The sequence below is a fragment of the Cibotium barometz genome, chromosome 38, assembly GCF_041138505.1.
Source record: "Cibotium barometz isolate CiBa-2024 chromosome 38, ASM4113850v1, whole genome shotgun sequence".
Lineage (NCBI taxonomy): Eukaryota > Viridiplantae > Streptophyta > Polypodiopsida > Cyatheales > Cibotiaceae > Cibotium > Cibotium barometz.
Genome location: NC_141083.1, coordinates 44,132,686 through 44,141,826, shown reverse-complemented (window position 1 = coordinate 44,141,826; position 9,141 = coordinate 44,132,686).

The following is a 9,141-nucleotide window of genomic DNA, read 5'->3' as shown; positions in this document are numbered from 1 at the left end:
CCATACCCCAATTGGGGACATGGGTACAAAGCACTTGAAGCAAGAGATATAGAGAATAATGTTGAACTATTGTTCCAAAACCAAAACTACAACTTGATGGCATCTACCCACATGTGCTTCTAGCAAGGAACTTTGACGATCTAGATAGACTACAAGGGTGCACTACTACAATAAAGATGGATCTCAATATCTACAAGATAGGAGCTACCACTAGAATTTATATACTCTTAGTGGCGAATGATGTACCAATCGGCTATTGTTGGACCAATAAATCATGACCAACCCTACAACCTACAACCCTACAATAAATCATGACCAACCCTACAACCTCGAGGACAAGGTGTCTTGGCGGGAGGATATCCATCTACCCTAGAGTGCATTCCTTTGACTTGACTTGGCATGTCTACATAAGTTGTCTCCTAACCATCAAGCCACATATGGCCAACATCTAGTGTCTAAACTAGGGATTGGCTAATGCCCAAGTGCTCAACCCAACGGGTACTCCTCATATAATATGAAGCCTCACAAAATAGAGTAACCCATCACATGTACAACCTAGAGTGCAGTCCATTTACTTGACTTGGCATGTCTACATAAGCTATCTCCTAACCATCAAGCTGCACATGGCCAACATCCAGTGTCTAAACTAAGGACTGGCTAATGTCCAACAACCCAATGGGTACTCCTCATATACGAAGCCTCACAAAATAGAGTAACCCATCACATGTACACCCTAGAGTGCAGTCCATTGACTTGACTTGGCATGTCTACATAAGCTGTCTCCTAACCATCAAGCCGCATATGGCCAACATCCAATGTATAAACTAGGGACTGGCTACTAATGCCCAAGTGATCGACCCAATGGGTACTCCTCATATACGAAGCCTCACAAAATAGAGTAACCCATCACATGTACAGTAATAGTGATCTCATAGTGATTAGGGTGGAGCATTGATTTCCACGGGTTTCTAACTGTTCCACCATAGTAGAGCCATGTACACATCCATGTTCTTCACTTTGTGTTTTTTGGCTATGAGAGATTTAACTTTATCAAGCACCCATCCATTGCTAAGAAGTCTCATGAGACCCATATGCCAAGGTTGAGTTGTCAAAGCTCTAAGCTATTGAAAGCTTTTGAATTCTCAGATTACCAACTCCATACAATTTGAAAAATCATCTTCAATAAACATTAACACTCAACCTAGAAATTGTGTATTTCATTAAAGAACTTGATAATGTCATTGAAGCTTTTAAGAAAGCAACTTGTTGTGTACATCCTATGTGTACGTCCTAAATAAAGAAATGTTTACCTTGTAGAGTGAACTTTGGAGAATCCTAAGTTGCACAAACAACACTTTACACATTGTTAAATAGAATCTCTTGACAACAATCTTTTAAATCTAGTTTTCTTTTTAGCATAAAGAAAAATTACAACAATAGAGTTCTCAATGCTCAATTTGTTTTACCAAAAAGTTTTTGAATTATTATATGTTAATTGTTAAAGTGAAAAGTGTTACTAGAGGTACTAGATCATTTCTTGGTAGATTAAAGAACATGTTAATGAATTCAAAACTACGAGATAATTGTTAAAGTGGAAAGTGTTACTGGAGGTACTAAATCATTTCTAGGTAAATTAAAGAATACGTTAACTAATTCAAAACTACAAGTTCAACTATTTTTTGCAATCCAGTCGACATTTTTAAAATGAAAACCCACAAATTAACTCCATTTTTCATGACTAATTGTTTGAATCATTCACAAAAGTAAAGGAAGTGTTTGGCAAGCTCCTCATTCAAGATGATTGTGTAGAGAAGTTGTAGTCTCTCAACCAGCAATATCAATAACAAAGAGTACTAACCCGTTTCAAGTCATGACATCCCATTGCTCGTGGGAATGGAAACCTCAAGGGTTGTTGTCAAGCCCTTAATCTCTACTAATCCAATGCTTGGACCTCCATAATCCACCACACAAAAGGGAGAAGCCAACAAGCTCTCTCTCTCTCTCTCTCTCTCTCTCTCTCTCAATCTCTCAGTCACACTCCACACCTAGCTATTCTTAAAGCAAGAATCAAGCTAGCAAGCTCACCTCTTGCACACATACACTCAAGTACTCACACATACACTCAAGTACTCACACATGCAAGCAAGTAAGCTCTACAAGACTCCATAGCCAAGAACATACATAAACATGGAAGTATGCAAGAAACAAGAAGATAACAAGATAAGTGAGAATAGAGGAGCTCTCAATATTGAGCTCGTGGGAATGGAAACCTCAAGGGTTGTTGTCAAGCCCTTAATCTCTACTAATCCAATGCTTGGACCTCCATAATCCACCACACAAAAGGGAGAAGCCAACAAGCTCTCTCTCTCTCTCTCTCTCTCTCTCTCTCTCTCTCTCTCTCTCTCTCTCTCTCTCTCTCTCTCAATCTCTCAGTCACACTCCACACCTAGCTATTCTTAAAGCAAGAATCAAGCTAGCAAGCTCACCTCTTGCACACATACACTCAAGTACTCACACATACACTCAAGTACTCACACATGCAAGCAAGTAAGCTCTACAAGACTCCATAGCCAAGAACATACATAAACATGGAAGTATGCAAGAAACAAGAAGATAACAAGATAAGTGAGAATAGAGGAGCTCTCAATATTGAGCTCGTGGGAATGGAAACCTCAAGGGTTGTTGTCAAGCCCTTAATCTCTACTAATCCAATGCTTGGACCTCCATAATCCACCACACAAAAGGGAGAAGCCAACAAGCTCTCTCTCTCTCTCTCTCTCTCAATCTCTCAGTCACACTCCACACCTAGCTATTCTTAAAGCAAGAATCAAGCTAGCAAGCTCACCTCTTGCACACATACACTCAAGTACTCACACATGCAAGCAAGTAAGCTCTACAAGACTCCATAACCAAGAACATACATAAACATGGAAGTATGCAAGAAACAAGAAGATAACAAGATAAGTGAGAATAGAGGAGCTCTCAATATTGAGCTCAATTGTAAATTATATTCCAAAAAGTGACCTTCCATACACTCATAAGTCACTTATATACATGTGGGCTTTGCCCAACCATCACACTTACGGGGTGCCCAAAACATGTTCTATCCATATGTAGAAGACTTATATGGTTGACTTTCATTACAAAGGTGGGCCCTTGGCCATATACAATGTGAAATACATATGCTAGGGTGGGACTGCAAAATGTGTATGGAAAAGGAGAAACAATCCCCTTGCCTAGTTTAGCTTCCATTCTCAGAAGCATCAATGTACTGTGAGCGGTGGTGTGAGTGAGAAGTTTTTAATGGTGTACTGTGAGCGGTGGTGTGAGTGAGAAGTTTTTAATGGTGTCATGTCGAAGTAGATGATTTACAAAAAATGGTTGAAAATATTTGATATGCCGCATTAGAAAAATTATGTCATAAAGCACTCCTCAAATGTCCTTTGATGATGGGAAGGTAAGTACTAGATGTGCTAGTACCCATAGGTCTACCTCAAAGTAAGGCCGATGATGGCAAAATTGAAAGCCAATTGTTTCACTTCACTTTCATGATAAATATGCCATCCTTGAGATCTCTTCACCTCGTTAAATCCTTCATCAAGGTAGGTAGTTAATGTATGGAAGATTTTGCAAGTGGCTTAAGTCTTTAGAATCCTTGTGCTCACCCATGAACATAATCAATGAGAAGATACTCATTAAGGTCTTCAGAATCCTTATGCTCACCCATGAACATACTCATTACCTCGATCATAAATTGTTCTGTTATGGCTTCACCAAGTGGTGAAGAGGGAAGCTTTGGAAATTTTATCAAGGAGGAGTTTGTGGTTTGCCTCTCGAAGTACTTCTACCATGGGTAGATCCTATTGATTGGAATGTATTGTGGATGGGTTGGTGCTTGCAGTATGTATTCCTATACTTGGGGCATTTGGAAAACCAAATGAGCCTTTGAGCTAGCTGATTTTCCATGGTTTCTTTAGTGAAGAATTTTTCTTTGATGGGTTTGTGGTAGCCATCCCTCTCATGCTCTATGTGGTCCATGTTCCATTGCCACGTGGGGAGAATGCAGTCTATGGCGGGCTATGGTGTAAATGAAGTTGTTGTACTTACCTGAGGATCTCCCTTTTCCAAAGAAGATTGAAATTTGAGTTCCTAATATGTTCCCACTCCTTGTCCGAATTCTCTTTCCTCATGTTCTAATAATAGAGTCTGCCACATTGCCAAGGGATCAAGGGCTCTAGCCATGGGTCTTCTTTAGGAATTGTAGTAAAAAATCCTTTGGATATCTTGAATTTCTTATGGTCTAGGTAATGGCAAGGCTTATGGTGTTTGCTTTGCTATCTTGTTGGAGAGGGTAGATATGGGAAAGCAAACAATTGCAGTTACACTGGTGGTGGCTATTCCCCTTCCTTCAATTTCTTTGTGTGTTCTTCAGGCTTGTCAAATTGCTTATCCTAGCCTTGGCCCCCTTCTGGTTGTTATTCCTTTTCTTGCTAGCCCTGGGGAGTCTTTCTCTTTCTCTTAGTCTGTCTTGGAGTCTTTATTTGTCTCTCTAAATGTGGCTTTTTGTCCCCTAAACCTTAGCTATCCTTTTCTTGCTAGCCCTGGGGAGTCTTTCTCTTTCTCTTAGTCTGTCTTGGAGTCTTTATTTGTCAATTTAAATGTGGCTTTTTGCCCCCTAAACCTTAGCTATCCTTGTCTTTATCCTTTTTAGGCTCTTTATCATTCTTCTTCTCCTCATCCCGCCTCTTTTTATCTTTATCCTCTTCCTCTTCCCCTTCCTTGGAGCTGTCTAAATATTTTCGGTCCCCTTTATGCTTCTCTAAATACTCTAGGTCCTCAAGGAGGTCTGCGAGCTCTCCAAGCTCTTCATGTGGGATGGGCTTAAGGTATGTGACATACACTGTCCCGAAGAAGTAAGCATTTTCCTCTATCTACAGTTTTGGCTATTTTTGGACTTTGATAAAGAGTAGTAAATAGTTTGTAGGCTCATAAGCGGGGCATGCCATTTCTCTTAACTTCCAATAAGCCTTGGGGCAATCAACTGCTTTCCCTACCCTCAAGCCATTTCAGATGTGCCTAGTATATAGCCATACCCATGGATACCCCCGCTATGTATTCTTTAGCTAAATCCATCAATGTATTCTTCATCTAAATCCATTGATTCCTTTTCAAATAAAAATACTCATGCAGTGAAATTTTTTATCATAGGATGTATTTCAGATTGATATAAATTGGCAAAGTTATGCATCTAATCAACTTCATTTGATTGTGTGGGCTCTCAGTGTCACATAAAAGGTCGGGGAGCATCATCAAAGCTACATCTTTTAAGGTTGCATCCCTCTTCTGTGACTATCGATAGGAGTGCTTATTAGTGTTGAAGACTCTTCGGCCTATTTTTGTCCATCTTTTAGAGATTGCAACTCCTCCTCCATGCCAAAGCCTTTTACATGGTCATCCATGACCTTTAGCTATTGTAGTATATCTTTTGTATTCTACCCCAGGTCTCTTTGCATTTTGTCTACTTTAACCTGTATTTTGCTAGCCCTAGAGTGTGCTTCTGCCAAATCTATCCTGCATTTATTGATGATTTGAAATTTTCCTATACAATTTGAGTCTTGTTAGACTTTGATAGGTGTTTTTCCAATAGGGCTATCTTTTACATGTTCTCAGAAGACATTTTCTCTTTTATCTCTACCTCTCCATTTAGCTATTCCATCTTATCTATCCTTTCCATGCAGAGGGCCTTATCCTCTTCTACATGTCTCTGCACTACACTTTGTGCTTCTTTCAAGGTCATTTCATACATCTACACTTTCATTGCATGAGACAACAAAAGATGCAGGGTATTATACATGATAGCTTCAGCACACCCCTCCTCTAGCCTTGGGCTTAGCATGGCTACACATAGTCAATAATGTCCTACATCTAGCAATTGTGATGTTTGCTTGGCATTTTCCAAAAGCCTGGTAAACTACCCCGCTAACAGCATTGAGATGAACACTGCAAAGGGGTGGCTTGATGTTGTGGTGGTGGGATGTGGGGTTGGCTATGGTGGGGCTAGTGTGCTTTCTCGTCCATTCTCAACCTCAGCTTTGGCCTCCTTGCCCTTTTTGCCTTTCCTTTACCTTTTTCTTTATTCTTTTCAGATTTTTTGTTTGCTTTTGTGTTTATCTCAAGCTATGACCTGGACTCGATGGTGATGTTCTCTTGCTCATTTAGTAATAAAATTTTGCTTCTTAGGAGGTGGCACTACTGCTTCCCTTAGGCGCTCTCTTTTCTTTCTTGACTTTGGTTGGTGTCTCTTTAGTTGGACACCTGCTCTTGCTGCTGTTATAGTGGGGGTGAGAGCTTATCCAGTGAGTTTGTCATTTGATAGATTACTCTTGTAAGCAAGGGGGCTATGCCGAGGTAGGGGTCTTTTAGGTTCTTCAATGAACACAACCTCTTAATCTTTGAATAGGCTATGTTGAGGTGGGTTTTTTTTGTCTTCACACACCCTCTTAATCTTTGCACATTTAAGCTCTGCCCAGTTTTCTTTTAGTAGCTAATTAGGGTTTAAACATAAATGGGCTCTATTAAAAGGTGTGAGCAACCCTACATCCACTTGAGTCATGCGATGTGGCTTGTAGAACGAGAGGCATGTGTAGTATAACCTATAAGGCATGATAAGGTGCACCAGTATCAATCCTCACAATGGGGTTTGTGCTTATCCATCTTGAAGCATGTTGCCTTCTCTGTAGGTTTGTTGATTCTCTTGAAATCCCATTCTTTGGTTACAATGGGCAAGTTAAAAGTCTACTGGACCAATTCTTTGGTTACAATGGGCAAGTTAAAAGTCTACTGGACCAATTCTTGAGTGATCTTGATATTCCTTCTTTCATTGCTTGTGGTGGTCCCAGCAATTATATGACGAACAACCCTGCCATCGTTGTTGTCAAATGGGTGTATGACTTGTGACTAAGTCTATCCTGCATGGAGGTAATTTAAATAAGGGTAGTAGCCCAATCTTCTGATAAATGTCTTGTCGACTCATCATCCAAGGTAAGCTTCCAGCATTGCGAGGTTAGGGTTGCCACTGAATATCATGCGAAAGTTAGTGGGTCCTAGAATTGAAATTTAAAAACCACACCACCCATGGCTTTAAGGCTTGTTGCCTCCAAGTAACTTGTCTTGAAAGAGCTTTAGGGCTCTCGTGGGGGCCCTTGACTTTTGTCTACCAACTTTTTTCCCTTTCCATTTGTGGGTGTACTAGCTATAATTTTGGTAAAATCCTTTTAAAATAGAGGTGAGACTGCAATGCACCTAGCTCTATTAAAGATTTACTAATACGTCAAGTAAAAGTGATGGGCATACACAGTTTTCTTCTGCAACACATGCACCGGTTGTAATGCAATCTAGTCATTTATAAAGGCATCTAATTCTAAAGTTCCTCTATTTACCAACAAGTAAGCATCAATGCATCCACTTCTCTTATACAAGTACACTATACAAGTACACTATACAAGTACACTTTACAAATGATTACCAAACCCTACTCAATTAATGTTTTGTTTTCTGGGATTATTGGGTTACTGTGGCTCTAGGATTGTTTTGATCTAAGGTAGTAGAGTGATCCCACTCATGGGCAATTTTGGTTTCTAAATGATCCCATGGCTATAGCCTAGTGATCTTACTCACCAATCCTTGAGGCGGGCGATCCCACTGTGTATGGGCATTAGGGTTTACCTCGCTAGCATTGGAGTCTTTGTCCTTTCCCCCCCAAGTAACTACTCACCTCAAGTGGAGGGCTCCAAATAAGCTCTATATGTGTAATCATGCTCTCTAACCCCAAATAAAACTTGGTGACTTTTGATAGAAAAGAAGAGCTTAAATGAGCTAGACAGACACTTTTCTCTCTGTAGGCTGAAATGATGGCCAGGTCAATGGAGTTGGAGAGCTCTCAGCATCGGCGGGTGTTTGCCAGTAGGGCCATGCACGCCTCCATCAAAGCTCAAAGTGAAGTAAGGCAAGGTTAGATTAGTGCAACGCTTCTTTTATTCTCACTTAATTATGTGGTAAATAATGGATTGGTGATTTTAAAAGCTAGATCAATCACATTGGTTGAGTGAGGTGATCCAAGTAGTGAGCGATCCAAGAGTTCAACGATCCATAAAGTCAAATTGTGGCAATTTAAGGGGTAGGATCATCGATCCATGAGATCAAGATAATCCATGATGATGATTCTATATTGAAAATTTGAGATATTGGATCATTAGGGGTGAGGGCAATCCTAAAGCAGGGAATCCCAGACTTTGAGCGATCCTAGAAGTCAGCGATTCTAGAGTTGGATCGATGAATCAAGAATTCGGATCGTGTTGCAAGTTGGGTCATTTTGATCCAAGAATTCATTTTTTGAAATTTTTAAGTGTGTTCTTTGGTGCCTAGGCCCCAACAACATTTCCTACTTGATGATGCACCATATAATGTCAATGCACCTGTCATGGGGGCTAATGCAATTTTGTCATGCTATGCAAGACACAATGAGGGTCCATGGGCTTTCAATGTCAAGGTTTCTAGCCTGTGTTCGGTGTGTGAGTACGTTGACATCATGCATGTGCTCAAGAGATCAAAAGATAGAAGAGTCACTAATGCTTGTGTCAGTTAGGTGTGACACCTAAATGCTTTGAAAAGAATGTATAGAATAAGTCTGTAGTGTAAGCAAAATAGTAAAGTTATAAGCACACAGTCTTGGGCTTCTCATGGGGCGAGGTTAGGTGACTCAACTGAACTCTTATACTTGTCTCTCTAGCACAAGTAACTCGATGTATGAAATATTTGTTATGTTCTTATGTTGTACAAGTGATGTGTGTTGAAATTTGAGCATAATGATGAGCTATGGTGGATCATGCACTAGAATCAACATCATTAACAAAGTGATTAGCAAAAGATTAAGATGTAATTAGTGAATAATTGGCACATAGATTAATGTAGGCATGGATACTCAAAAACCAGCAAATTCTCATTAGGGCTATGCCTCAATTTATAGAGTTTACATCAAGCATCAAATCCCATTGATTTCTCCATGATTCACTCCCAGAATATCTCCACCTTTTGCCTGATTCTCTCCACCTCTTCTCTTTTCCCTGAATATCTCCCAGAATA